This window comes from Gorilla gorilla, chromosome 12 (genome assembly GCF_029281585.2).
Source record: "Gorilla gorilla gorilla isolate KB3781 chromosome 12, NHGRI_mGorGor1-v2.1_pri, whole genome shotgun sequence".
Lineage (NCBI taxonomy): Eukaryota > Metazoa > Chordata > Mammalia > Primates > Hominidae > Gorilla > Gorilla gorilla.
In genome coordinates, this window is record NC_073236.2 from 88,434,705 (window position 1) to 88,448,824 (window position 14,120).

Here is a 14,120-nt window from a genome sequence, read left to right on the forward strand (position 1 = left end):
CTACCATACAATCCAGCAACCTCTGCTGGATATACACCCAAAATAAAAGACATCAGTATGTTAAAGAGACATCTGCACACCCATGTTTGTTACAGTTCTGTTCACAATAGTCAAAATTTGCAAGCAACCTAAGCATCCACCAACAGACGAATAAATAAAATGTGGTACTTATTCAAAATGAGTATTATTCAGCCATAAAAAGTATGAGATCCTGTCATTTGCAACAATATGGATGGAACTGGAGGTCATTATGTTAAGAGAAATAAGCCAGGCACAGACAAACAAGCATTACATGTTCTCACTTATTTGTGAGATCTAAAAATCAAAACAATTGAACTCATGGAGACAGGAAATAGAAAGACGGTTACCAAAGGCTGGTTAAGGTAGTGAGGTAATGGGGGGGAGGAGGAGATGGTACAAAAAAAAATAGAAACAATGAATGTGGCTTAGTATTTGATAGCACAACAGGGTGACAATAGTCAATAATTTAATTACACATAAAAAAACTAAAAAAGTATAATTCAACTGTTTGTGACACAAAGTATAAATGCTTGAGGGGATAGATACCCCATTTTCCATGATGTGGTTATTGCTCATTGCACGCCTATATCAAAATATCCTATGTAATTCATAAATATATGTACCTACTATGTACTCAAAAATATTTTAATTTGAATTTTAAAAAAGAATAAATCCATCATTAAAAAGGAAATGTCTGCTTGAAGAAAATTACAAAGTTTTAATGGTGATTGTAAACAATCTTATTTGTCATTTTTCATCTGTTCTAAAATTCTTTTTTCCACATTTTGATAATTCTTATTAAAATTTTCCACATTTTAATAATTTGTATTAAAATCTGATATATTTTACAACCAGTGGTGACTGGTGGTTTAGATTCAGTGAAATACCGTAAATGAAATTATACAACATAATTATTTCTGAGAATACTGCGTAAATGTCAATTCTCCTAAAATTAATGTATAAGCTAATTGTTAACTATTAAGCCCTCAATAACGTGTTTTTATTCCCCTTAAGTAAAACTTGACAAGATTATTCTATATTTTACTGAGTAGAATATATTAAATAATAAAAGCAAAAGATTTTCAGAACAAAATAATTGTGCGAGTGTATCTCTACTCAATATAAATAAATACCATAAAACTATTAGGAATTAAATGTTTGTGGTATTAGATCACAATTTAAAATCTAACTCATATCCATGTTTCCCTACCTCAGTAAGTAGCATTCCACCCACTCTGTTTCTCAGGCCAGAATTCTTGTGGTTCTTCTAAACTACTCTCATTCTTTCATATATTGCATAAAATCCAGCAGCAAATCTTATTGTCTCTGCTTCTAAGATATATTTTGAGCCTGATGGCCACTCATCTAATGCTAGACCACTAACATCTCTTGCCTGGACAACTTCAGTAGCCTAATAACTGTTTTGCTATTTGTATGGAATGCTTCTGCTAAACTACCATCAGTAGACTTGTGGAATGCCTTGTGCCACATGACATTGCTTCTGATCAAGGAATTCACTTCGCAGAAAAGGGAGTGTGGCATGCTCATGGAATTCACTGGTTGTACCATGTTCCTGACCATGCTAAAGCAGCTGGCTTGATCGAACAGGGGAATGGCCATTTGAAGACTCAGTTACATAGCCAGATAGGTGGCAATACATTGCAGGTCTGAGGCAAGGTTCTCCAGAAGGCTGTATATATGCTCCAAATCAGCATCCAGTATATGATGTTATTTCTCTAATAGCCAGGAATCACAGATCTAAGGATCAAGGGATGGAAATGGGAGTGGCACCACTCACTATTACCTCTACTGACACACTAGTAAAATTTTTGCTTCCTTTTACCATAATGGTTGCTGGCCTGGAGGGCTTAGTTCCAAAAGGACTACATTTCCACCAGCAGACACAACGATTCCCTTGAACTAGAAGTTAAGAGTGCCACCTGGCTATTGTGTCACCCTTCCTCACCATTCCCCTAAATCAACAGCCAAAGAAGGGAGTTGTGATGTTGACTACGGTGACTGATCCTAATAAAAGTAAGTTGGACTATTACTTCAGAAAGGAAGGTAAGAGAAAGTATATCTGAAATCCAAGAGATACCTTAGGCTATCTCTTAGTATTACTATTCCCTGTGATTGAGGTCAATGGAAAATTTCAACAGCCCAATTCAGGCATGACTATTAATGGCTCAGACCCTTTGTGAATGAAAGTTTGGGTTATCTTGCCAGGTATAGAACCATGATCTGCTGAGCTCCTTGCTGAAGAAGGGAATAGAGAATAGGCAGAAAAAGAAGGTAGTTATAAATACCAGCTATGACCACGTGATCAGTTACAGAAATAATTGTCATGAGTGTTTCCTCCTTATTTTGTTGTGAATACATTTGTGTCTATATGCATATATTAAGCAAGTATCTTTTTTCTTTCTCCCTTATTCCCTTATCATGTAACATAAGATATACTGACTTTGTATCATAGTGTTTATATATTATTAATTTAACATTATGGTATTTAAGTTATGGAATATCAAGAGAAAAGTAAACATCATTTAAGGACTTTATCTCCTCTTGTGGTGAAGGAATCAGTGCATTTTCAGTTGTATACAAAATAGTTGTATTATGTTAGGCAGAATTATGGCCTTGTTATTGTCTTTATTTGGAGATTAAGTATGGTATAAAGAGATTTATATGGGTGGCAAGGTGACAAGGGATAAGCTTATGATGATTAATTTTATGTCAACTTAAGTGGGTGAAAGGAAGTCAGACAGCTGGTAAAACATTATTTCTGGGGCTTTCTGTGAGAGTATTTTCAGAAAAAAGAAAAAGTAGCGTTTGGATTGGTAGACTGAGTAAAGAAAATCACCCTTACCAATGTGAGTGGCCACATCATCCAATTCTTCGAGGGCTCAAATAGAAAAGAAAGGTGGAGGAAAGTCAAATTCGTTCTCTCTGCTTAAGTTTGGACATTTGTTTTCTCTTGCCCTAGGATATCAGTGCTTCTTGTTCTAGGGCTTTCAGGTTTGGACTGGGGCTACACCACCAACTTTTCTGGTTCTTCCACTTGCAGATGGAGGATCATTAGGCTTCTCAGTCTTCATAGTCACATGAGCCAATCCCTCAGAACAAATTTATTTCTACATACCTGTGTCTATCTCATTGGCTCTGATTCCCCAGAAAACCCTAATACATTATTCCTTTCTTGCTCCCCTATCTTGAGCCACCTTCTGCAAAGTCTGTTTTCCACAAAATAACCTGATATAATATTTTCAAATGCAAGTCTGATCATTTCATTATTTTCTCAAAGTTTGCAGTGGCTTCCCATCACACTTAGAATAAGTCCCCAATGTGCCCATGATGCCCTGCTGTATCAGGTGCCTGAATAACCAAATCCAGATACTGCTCACTCTCTCATTTGCTGCAACCACTCTATCCTCCTTGTTATGTGCATATTTTCAGGACTCTAGGCCTTTGCATTTTTTATTTTCTCTCTCTGAAACGCCATTACCAAAACCTGTATGGCTCCTTTCTTCTTTTATTTTTGTTTCAGATCAAATGTCACTTATGCATATAGGGTTTTGTAACCAACTAATAGAAAATAACGATTTTCTCTACTCATCCTTGCCACTTAACTGACTCAAACTCTTTCCTCACAGTTTATATCATGGTGACATTATAGCTATACATATATTATCAGTTATTACATAAATTATTTATTTCTTATTTACTAGAGAGAAGGAATTCCAGAAGAGGAGGAAATAGTAGTGTATTTTTAAAAATTTAGTTTGGCAAAGATAATTTTGAGGAAAATCCAAAACCCAAAGCTATAAATAAAGGAAAGACAGGTCTGGCTGTATATAAGCTTTAAATTAAGTCTTAAAACCAGGTGTGGTGGGTCATGCCTGTAACCCCAGCACTTTGGGAAGTTGAACTGGGAGGATCACTTGAGCCCAGGAGTTTAAGACCAGCCTGGGCCACATAGGGAGACCCTGTCTCTACAAAAAAAAAAAAAAAAAACTGTTTTTTAAAACTAGCTGGGCATGGTGGTGCACACCTGTAGTCCCAACTACTCAGGAGGCTAAGGTGTGAGGACTGCTTGAGCCCAAGAAGTTGAGCTGCAGTGATTGTTGTGAATGCACTACTACACTCCAACCAGGGCAACATAGCAAGATTCTATCTCAAAGTAAAAAACAAAAAAATGAAATTATTTTAAAAACACCATATATGAAGTTAAGCGACAAACTGGAAAATATATTTGTGAACTATATAATATGAAAGGTTAAAATTTTGAGTATATTTAATTTTCTAAAAAGAATATAAAATAGCACAAGAACCCATCAAGAAAATGCCAAGGAAAATGTCAATACATTTCAGAAACATGCAGCTGAGATATGATTGTCAAGCCTTTTAATAATCCAGAACATGCAAATTAAAATGAGATACAATATGCATTCAAAGAGATTGATCAAAATTAGATTATTAATATCCAGTGTTGAGGAGATTTTGACAAAATGAATAGTCACGTCCTATCGAGGAAGCTGTAGAAGTCCAGCTGCTTTTGAGATTAAATTCTTCAAATTAAAAATGATACTCTTACTTAGAAACTCTTGTTTCTACTAAAATCAGAGCACAACGGAAGGAAATAGAGACACAAAAAACCCTTCAAAAAATTAATGAATCCAGGAGCTGGTTTTTTGAAAAGATCAACAGAATTGATAGACCGCTACCAAGACTAATAAAGAAGAAAAGAGAGAAGAATCAAACAGAAGCAATAAAAAATGATAAAGGGGATATCACCACCGATCCCACAGAAATACAAACTACCATCAGAGAACACTATAAACACCTCTACGCAAATAAACTAGAAAATCTAGAAGAAATGGATAAATTCCTCGACACATACACCCTCCCAAGACTAAACCAGGAAGAAGTTGAATCTCTGAATAGACCAATAACAGGATCTGAAATTGTGGCAATAATCAATAGCTTACCAACCAAAAAGAGTCCAGGACCAGATGGATTCACAGCCAAATTCTACCAGAGGTACAAGGAGGAACTGGTACCGTTCCTTCTGAAACTATTCCAATCAATAGAAAAAGAGGGAATCCTCCCTAACTCATTTTATGAGGCCAGCTTCAGCCTGATACCAAAGCCTGGCAGAGACACAACCAAAAAAGAGAATTTTAGACCCATATCCTTGATGAACATTGATGCAAAAATCCTCAATAAAATACTGGCAAACCGAATCCAGCAGCACATCAAAAAGCTTATCCACCATGATCAAGTGGGCTTCATCCCGGGGATGCAAGGCTCATTCAACATACGCAAATCAATAAATGCAATCCAGCATATAAACAGAACCAACGACAAAAACCACATGATTATCTCAATAGATGCAGAAAAGGCCTTTGACAAAATTCAACAACGCTTCATGCTAAAAACTCTCGATAAATTAGGTATTGATGGGATGTATCTCAAAATAATAAAAGCTATCTATGACAAACCCACAGCCAATATCATACTGAATGGGCAAAAACTGGAAGCATTCCCTTTGAAAACTGGCACAAGACAGGGATGCCCTCTCTCACCACTCCTATTCAACATAGTGTTGGAAGTTCTGGCCAGGGCAATTAGGCAGGAGAAGGAAATAAAGGGTATTCAATTAGGAAAAGAGGAAGTCAAATTGTCCCTCTTTGCAGACGACATGATTGTATATCTAGAAAACCCCATTGTCTCAGCCCAAAATCTCCTTAAGCTGATAAGCAACTTCAGCAAAGTCTCAGGATACAAAATCATTGTACAAAAATCACAAGCATTCTTATACACCAAAAACAGACAAACAGAGAGCCAAATCATGAGTGAACTCCCATTCACAATTGCTTCAAAGAGAATAAAATACCTAGGAATCCAACTTACAAGGGACATGAAGGACCTCTTCAAGGAGAACTACAAACCACTGCTCAATGAAATAAAAGAGGATACAAACAAATGGAAGAACATTCCATGCTCATGGGTAGGAAGAATCAATGTCATGAAAATGGCCATACTGCCCAAGGTAATTTATAGATTCAATGCCATCCCCATCAAGCTACCAATGACTTTCTTCACAGAATTGGAAAAAACTACTTTAGAGTTCATATGGAACCAAAAAAGAGTCTGCATCGTCAAGTCAATCCTAAGCCAAAAGAACAAAGCTGGAGGCATCACGCTACCTGACTTCAAACTATACTACAAGGCTACAGTAAACAAAACAGCATGGTACTGGTACCAAAACAGAGATATAGATCAATGGAACAGAACAGACGCCTCAGAAATAATGCCGCATATCTACAACTATCTGATCTTTGACAAACCTGACAAAAACAAGAAACGGGGAAAGGAAAGGATTCCCTATTTAATAAATGGTGCTGGGAAAACTGGCTAGCCAGATGTAGAAAGCTGAAACTGGATCCCTTCCTTACACCTTATACAAAAATTAATTCAAGATGCATTAAAGACTTAAATGTTAGACCTAAAACCATAAAAACCCTAGAAGAAAACCTAGGCAATACCATTCAGGACATAGGCATGGGCAAGGACTTCATGTCTAAAACACCAAAAGCAATGGCAACAAAAGCCAAAATTGACAAATGGGATCTAATTAAACGAAAGAGCTTCTGCACAGCAAAAGAAACTACCATTAGAGTGAACAGGCAACCTACAAAATGGGAGAAAATTTTCGCAACCTACTCGTCTGACAAAGGGCTAATATTCAGAATCTACAATGAACTCAAACAAATTTACAAGAAAAAACAACCCCATCAAAAAGTGGGTGAAGGATATGAACAGACACTTCTCAAAAGAAGACATTTATGCAGCCAAAACACACATGAAAAAATGCTCATCATCACTGGGCATCAGAGAAATGCAAATCAAAACCACAATGAGATATCATCTCACACCAGTTAGAAGGGCGATCATTAAAAAGTCAGGAAGCAACAGGTGCTGGAAAGGATGTGGAGAAATAGGAACACTTTTACACTGTTGGTGGGACTGTAAACTAGTTCAACCATTGTGGAAGTCAGTGTGGCGATTCCTCAGGGATCTAGAACTAGAAATACCATTTGACCCAGCCATCCCATTACTGGGTATATACCCAAAGGACTATAAATCATGCTGCTATAAAGACACATCCACAGGTATGTTTATTGCGGCACTATTCACAATAGCAAAGACTTGGAACCAACCCAAATGTCCAACAATGACAGATTGGATTAAGAAAATGTGGCACATATACACCATGGAATACTATGCAGCCATAAAAAATGATGAGTTCATGTCCTTTGTAGGGACATGGATGAAACTGGAAATCATTCTCAGCAAACTATCACAAGGACAAAAAGCCAAACACTGCATGTTCTCACTCATAGGTGGGAATTGAACAACGAGAACGCATGGACACAGGAAGGGGAACATCACACTCTGGGGACTGTTGTGGGGTGGGGGGAGGGGGGAGGGATAGCATTAGGAGATATACCTAATGCTAAATGACGAGTTAATGGGTGCAGTACACCAACATGGCACTTGTATACATATGTAACTAACCTGCACATTGTGCACATGTACCCTAAAACTTAAAGTATAATAATAATAAAACAAAACAAACAAAAAAAAGTTAAAAAAAAGAAACTCTTTTTTCTATATACCTATCTGAGAAAAATACTGTTACATCTGAAGAAGAATACACAAATATTTATTGCATCATTTTGTAAGACATAAAACTTAGAAGCAGTTAAATGTTCTGCTATGTTTATTCTATGAAAAATGCTGCCATTTATAAGGTAGATCTAAGATAATAATATGAATAGACCTCCTTATTTCATGTAGTTAATTGAAAAAAGTTACAAAGCATATGTACAGTATAATTCCATTAATCTCAAAATATTTATAAGTGTGTGTGTGTATACACATGTGTGGACAGATGGGAGATAGATATAAATAAACCTATGTATGTGTAAGTAAATAAATATGCATTTATTGGACAGTAGTTGTATCTGGGAGGTTAATGGAATTAATCAAAATTGGCTGAGGAACTTTCACTTTTTACTGTTGGAATTTGTTTTCAAATATTCCTTTAGTACTCACCTATTTTCATGAGAAAAATAAATAAAATAAGTGACTGACAAGATGTCTGCTATTGGCTTCATATAAAGACCTGCTCAGTCATCATAATGTACCTAACTGTAAGATTAATTACATGCCTTTGAGGAGTTACTTTTTAAAAATCTGTATTAACTACTATGGAATCTGTCAATATGTAATTTATAACACAAAAAATTTTCATTAATTTTTCTATTTTTTTCTCATTTAAATATAATTTTCTTTTTTTCTTAATTCAGTGTTTTATCTGAAGTTTAAAATGCAGATTAAATATGATAGTAAAAGATTATGAGTAATTTTCTTCTGCAAATGAGAATTATATTTAAACTATACATTAGCTCCCACATATTACAAATCCATGATGAGAGGATGAACTAAGGTGATTCAAGAAATATTCAACCCACTTTAATATTAGCAAAGCTTTAATGATACTGTTACCTTATCCATTCATATCCTGACACTCAAATGTGTCATAATGCTTTGACAGGTCTCATCTTTGAATGCAAAAATGACTTCAGAGTCCCTTGACATTTTTACATCTAAATTTACATAAACAGTCAGTTTTTACAAAAGGAATAGAAAAGAGACCCAGAGTTTAATCTAAGTGTTCTTCCAAATTTTGCTTGATTTGGTGTGTGAGCTATGAGTCAACTGTCTGATTTTAGAATACCTGGGAAAACTAGACGAAGGCTAATGAACAGCAAAAAGATCTGTATTCACAGCTCCATTTTAAAATAGAAATATAGAAAAACACTTGAAACAGTACTTCTGATTTATAACTTAAAGGTCAATAAAACAAAATCTGCTTTCAATTATATTTTTCTTTAAGCACCTCAGAATGGATCAATATCATGTTCAAACAATACAATTCTACCCTTCCAAACTTGTCATTTCATTTCTTCACATAAATATTATTTTGCTCAAATCTGTTACGTTAACTTCAAAGAAACCCTTTACAAATTTTTCTGCACCTTTAAGAAAATAAATATATCAATAACAAAAATACTAAGTGACTATTTAGTGTATATGTAATTGGAAGCTTGCTGGGCTTTCTATTACTGTCTCATAAATTATCTACTAAAGCATGGTGGGATTAATTGGAACTGTTACATTAATCCCAAGAGTAATTTTTTCCTTTGGTACTGAATGAATGTAACTATATTAGACACACAAATCATCATGCCCTATAGTTAATCAGTTCTTCTAAGGCAGTACAATAAAACCCAACTGAGGCCATATATGCATCCTAAGGATTTACAATCTCATCCTCATTTTAGAAACATAAAGACCATTAGGAGATTTTTTATATCTGCCCTGCATCTCAATAATATGACAAACCCAAGAGATCAAGACATCAAAGTGAAATGAAATGCCACATCTCTAATTTTGATAAATGTGTATTTTGGTTCATTAAGATTGATTGGTTTCATTTTTCTTCTAAGAGTCATTAAAAGGCTATCATTATTGCTAGCTTGCTTGCTTGCTTACTTTTTTGTTTGTTTCTTTGTACTTTTGTTGGATAGTTTTGTGTGTAGACCACATTTCATAGAGTTTGAAGTTCAAGTTAGCATGGCATTTATTGAAGCCTTTTTTCATTATTAATTAAATGACAACATGCATTATACATACCGTTTGTGAAAAAGTGAAGGTATAGAACAGCTCTTTTGTTAACCCTTCCAGAAAAAAGATACCTCATCATTGATATGAAATCTGTTTCCATGGCTTTTTATAGGGCGGATTGACACTTAGCCTTAGCACAACTCTTTCCCACAGAATCCTGACCTTTTGTCCAGCTCAGATTTGCTGCCTTACATAGTCTTATGTAGCATTTATTGATCTTGGTTCATCACCTGAGACGTGCTAAATATTTTTGTAACATGTTCTTCTGTATATATCTATTGCCGGTAATCTATTACGTCTCACTCTGACCCTTATCCTATGGAAATGGCATGATATTCAATCACAGTACTTTATTGCACAAGTGAGTTCTTTTTAGGAATGTGAGATAAATCTCTAGAAGTTTATATCTCACACAGAGGCAGAAACCAGGTAAATTTCAAACACCTGGCTGTTGCTATTGTTTTCCTTATCTGAATCCATGTTGTCCCCTGGCATCAGCAGTTGCTTTCCTGCTTTCCTTCCAAGTAGGAATGTGGTAGGCTTTTGGTAATCTAAGTACCCTGCTTTCTGGGATCCAGCCTACCTGGGTGCACATAGAAATAGCAGACCTTTGAGTAATTGCCACTTACCTGGAACATGGGTATATACTATTCCGGATATACACACTAGCTTTCACTGCCCATTCAAAAAATACATTTAATTTAACTTCTACTCCAATTCAATTCTGCCCCCTTTATCTCTCCTCTCATTTGGAATATCTAACACATTCTCTTATTATTATTTTTTTTTTGCATCTTTCACAAGATAAAGGAAGAGAGCTCACCTATAAGCAACTTTTAATTTTTTTCTACGAAAGCTTCCAAAATAATATAACACCAAAGGAAAAGGGGGTAATTAGGGGGTAAAGGGATGAGAATAATTATGATATACCAAACAACATTTTGATTATTCTACAAAAGCAAAATAAAAATAATGATAATTAATATCCAAGTAAATCTCCTACTGTAATTGCAGTTCATCCTCTAATTTTTTCTCAGATATTTTGCACTTGATAAATGAGGTTCATGGTGTTCTGGTAACAAAAAAGTGAGGATCCAAATGTTTCTAGAAATTCTGCTAGGAGAGTTATATATAAATTTTTAAGCTCCAGAAGAGAATCTTTTACTTTAGCATCATCATTGGTGTCTACCCTCTTTCCTATGGTCCTCCTTTCTCAAATGGCAGTGGAAGAAACTTTTCCCACCTAAGTCTCCCATAAGTGGGCTCAATTTCAACTGATAAACCATTGCTGTGACTCTGAATTGCTAATGAACAGCAACATAATGGAATGGAGATGAGTAAAAAAGCCAAGGATCATGAAGGAAAAATGGAAAGAACATAAAGAAAGGTGATAAATAGTAAAAAAGGAAAACAGAAAAAAACTAGAATTTGTTCTAGAATATTTGTTGGCTTATTCATCAGGTGATATTTGGAGTAAATCTAAGGCAAATATTAATTTTTATTCTCCCTATTTTCTTATTCTTATACTTTACTCTTGAGCAAACACTGATTTAGCACTTAGCTGCTTGCAAATAACTTATTAAGAATATAAAATGGAATGTATAATATGGTCTTAATTTGGGTAGAGGTTTATTGTTTGTTTTGGCAGTTGAAACCATAGTCAATCTATTGGAGAAGCTAATGCCAAGTTTTTAGAGGAGAAAATAAGACTAAATAAAAAAGTTTTTGCAGTAGTCTACAAATAGGGTGAAACCATCTACTTTTTCTGTTTCTACCATACACATAGAATGCTGAATCCATTATTGATCATCTTAAAAATGTTCTTGAAACTAAACAAAGGCATCAGTCTACTTATAATGGCATAGGTAGACCAATTTTGGTGGCATTAAACTCTAAATACTATGGAGTTTTACTTGTACTCTCCCTTCCTGTATTAGTCCATTCTCACACTGCTAATAAAAACATACATGGGACTGGGTAATTTATTTAAAAAAAGAGGTTTAATTGACTTACAGTTCAGCATGGCTCTGGAGGCCTCAGGAAACTTACAATCATGACAGAAGGGGAAGCAAACATGCACTTCTTCACATGGCTGTAACGAGAAGAAGAATGAGTGTTCAATGAAAGGAGAAGCCCCTTATAAAACCATCAGATCTCATGAGAACTAACTCACTGTCACGAGGACAGATGGGGGGAACCGCCCCTGTGATGCAACTATCTCCACTGGTCCCTCCCATGACACATGGGGATCATGGGGACTGTAAGTCAAGATGAGATTTGGATGGGGACACAGCCAAACCATATCATTTTGCTTCTGGCCCCTCTCAAATCTCATATCATCACAATTCAAAACACAATCATACCCTTCCAACAGTCCAACAAAGTCTTAACTCATTCCAGCATTAATTCAAAAGTCCAAGTCCAAAGTCTCATCTGAGACAAGTCAATTCCCTTTGCCTATGAGCCTGTAAAATCAAAGCAAATTAGTTACCGTACAATGGGGGTACAAGCATTGGGTAAATACACCCATTGCAAATAGGAGAAATTGGTCAAAACAAAGATGGTACAGGCCCCACAGAAGTTCAAAATCCATTAGGGCAGTCATTAAACCTTAAAGTTCCAAAATGACCTCCTTTGAATCCATGTCTCACATCCAGGTCACACTGATGCAAGAGGTGGGCTGCTATGGCCTTGCACAGCTCTGCCCTGTGGCTTTGCAGGATACAGCTCCACTCTTGGCCACTTTCACAAGCTGGCGTTGAGTGTCTGCAGCTTTTCCAGGCACATGGTGCAAGCTGTCAGCAGACCTACCATTCTGGGATCTGGAGGACTGTGACCTGCTTCTCACAACTCCACTAGGCAGTGCCCCAGTGGGGACTCTATACGGGAGCTCAGACCCACATTTTACTTCCACACTGCCTTAGCGGAGGTTCTCCATGAGGGCTCTGCTCCTGCAGGAGACTTCTGCCTGGACATCCAGGTATTTCCATACATTCTCTGAAATATAGGCAGAGGTTCCCAAAACACAATTCTTGACTTCTTTGTACCTACAGGCACAAGGCCACACGGAAGCTGCCAAGACTTGAGGCTTGCATGCTCTGAAGTCATTGCCAGAGCTATACCTTTGTCTGTTTTAGCCATGGCTGAGACACAGGGCACCAAGCCCAAAGACTGGACAAAGCAGCAAGGCCCTGGCTCCGGCCCACAAAACTGTTTTTTCCACCTAGGCCTCTGGGCCTGTGATAGGGACGGGCTGCCATAAAGGCCTCTGACATGCCCTGGAGACATTTTTCCCATTGTCTTAGTGATTAATATTTGACTCCAACTTACTAATGCAAATTTGTGCAGCCAGCCTGAATTTCTCCTCAGGAAATGGGTTTTTCTTTTCTATCACATATATCATTAGGCTGCACATTTTTCAAACTTTATGCTCTGCTTTCCTTTTAAGCAAAAGTTTCATTCCCAAACCATATCTTTATGAATACACAAAACCAACGTTTTTAACACCACCCAAGTCACCTCTTGAACACTTTGCTGTTTACAAATTTCTTCCTCCAAATACTGTAAATCATCTCTCAAATTCAAAGTTTCATAGATCTCTGGGGCTTGGGCAAAATGCTGAGTGAACTTTACTCCAGTTCCCAGGAACTTTCTCATCTCCATCTGAAACCACCTCAGCCTGGATTTCATTGTCAATATCACTATCAGCATTTTGGTCAAAGCTCTTCAACAAGTCTCTAGGAAGTTCCAAACATTCCCACATTGTCCTGTCCTTTGAGCCCTACAAGTCTCTAGGAAGTTCTAAACTCTCCCACATTTTTCTGTCTTCTTCTAAGTCCTCCAAATAGTTCCACCCTCTGCCTTTACCCAGTTCTAAAGTCACTTCCACATTTTTGGGTGTCTTTACAGCAGCACCCCACTCTCTGTGGTACTGATTTACGATATTAGTCTGTTCTCACACTGCTAGTAAAGACATACCTGGGACTGCGTTATTTATAAAGGAAAAAGCTTTAATTGACTTACTGTTCAGTATGTCTGGGAGGCCTCAGGAAACTTACAATTATGGCAGAAGGGGAAGCAAACACCTCCTTCTTCACATGTGGCAGCAAGAAGAAAATGAGTACCAAGTGAAGGGGGAAGCCCCTTATAAAACCATCAGATCTTGTGAGAACTCACTTTTATGAGAACAGGATGGGGGAAACCACCCGCATGATTTAATTATCTCCATCTGGTCTCTCCCATCACATGTGGGGATTCAGGGAACTACAATTCAAGATAAGATCTGGGTGGGGACACAGCCAAACAATATCACTTCCATTTTGTCATAATCTCATAATTAGAAAAGACCA

General features: G+C 36.7%; 1 long non-coding RNA gene across 1 annotated transcript in view; it reads right to left on the minus strand.

Moving 5' to 3' along the window:
• LOC134756793 (uncharacterized) overlaps nt 1–14,120 on the minus strand; it is a 1,394,997-nt gene that overhangs the window by 1,024,158 nt on the left and 356,719 nt on the right. The window contains exon 4 of the long non-coding RNA XR_010129979.1: nt 11,785–11,863. This is a non-coding gene — a long non-coding RNA (uncharacterized lncRNA). The remainder of the gene's footprint in view (nt 1–11,784; nt 11,864–14,120) is intronic.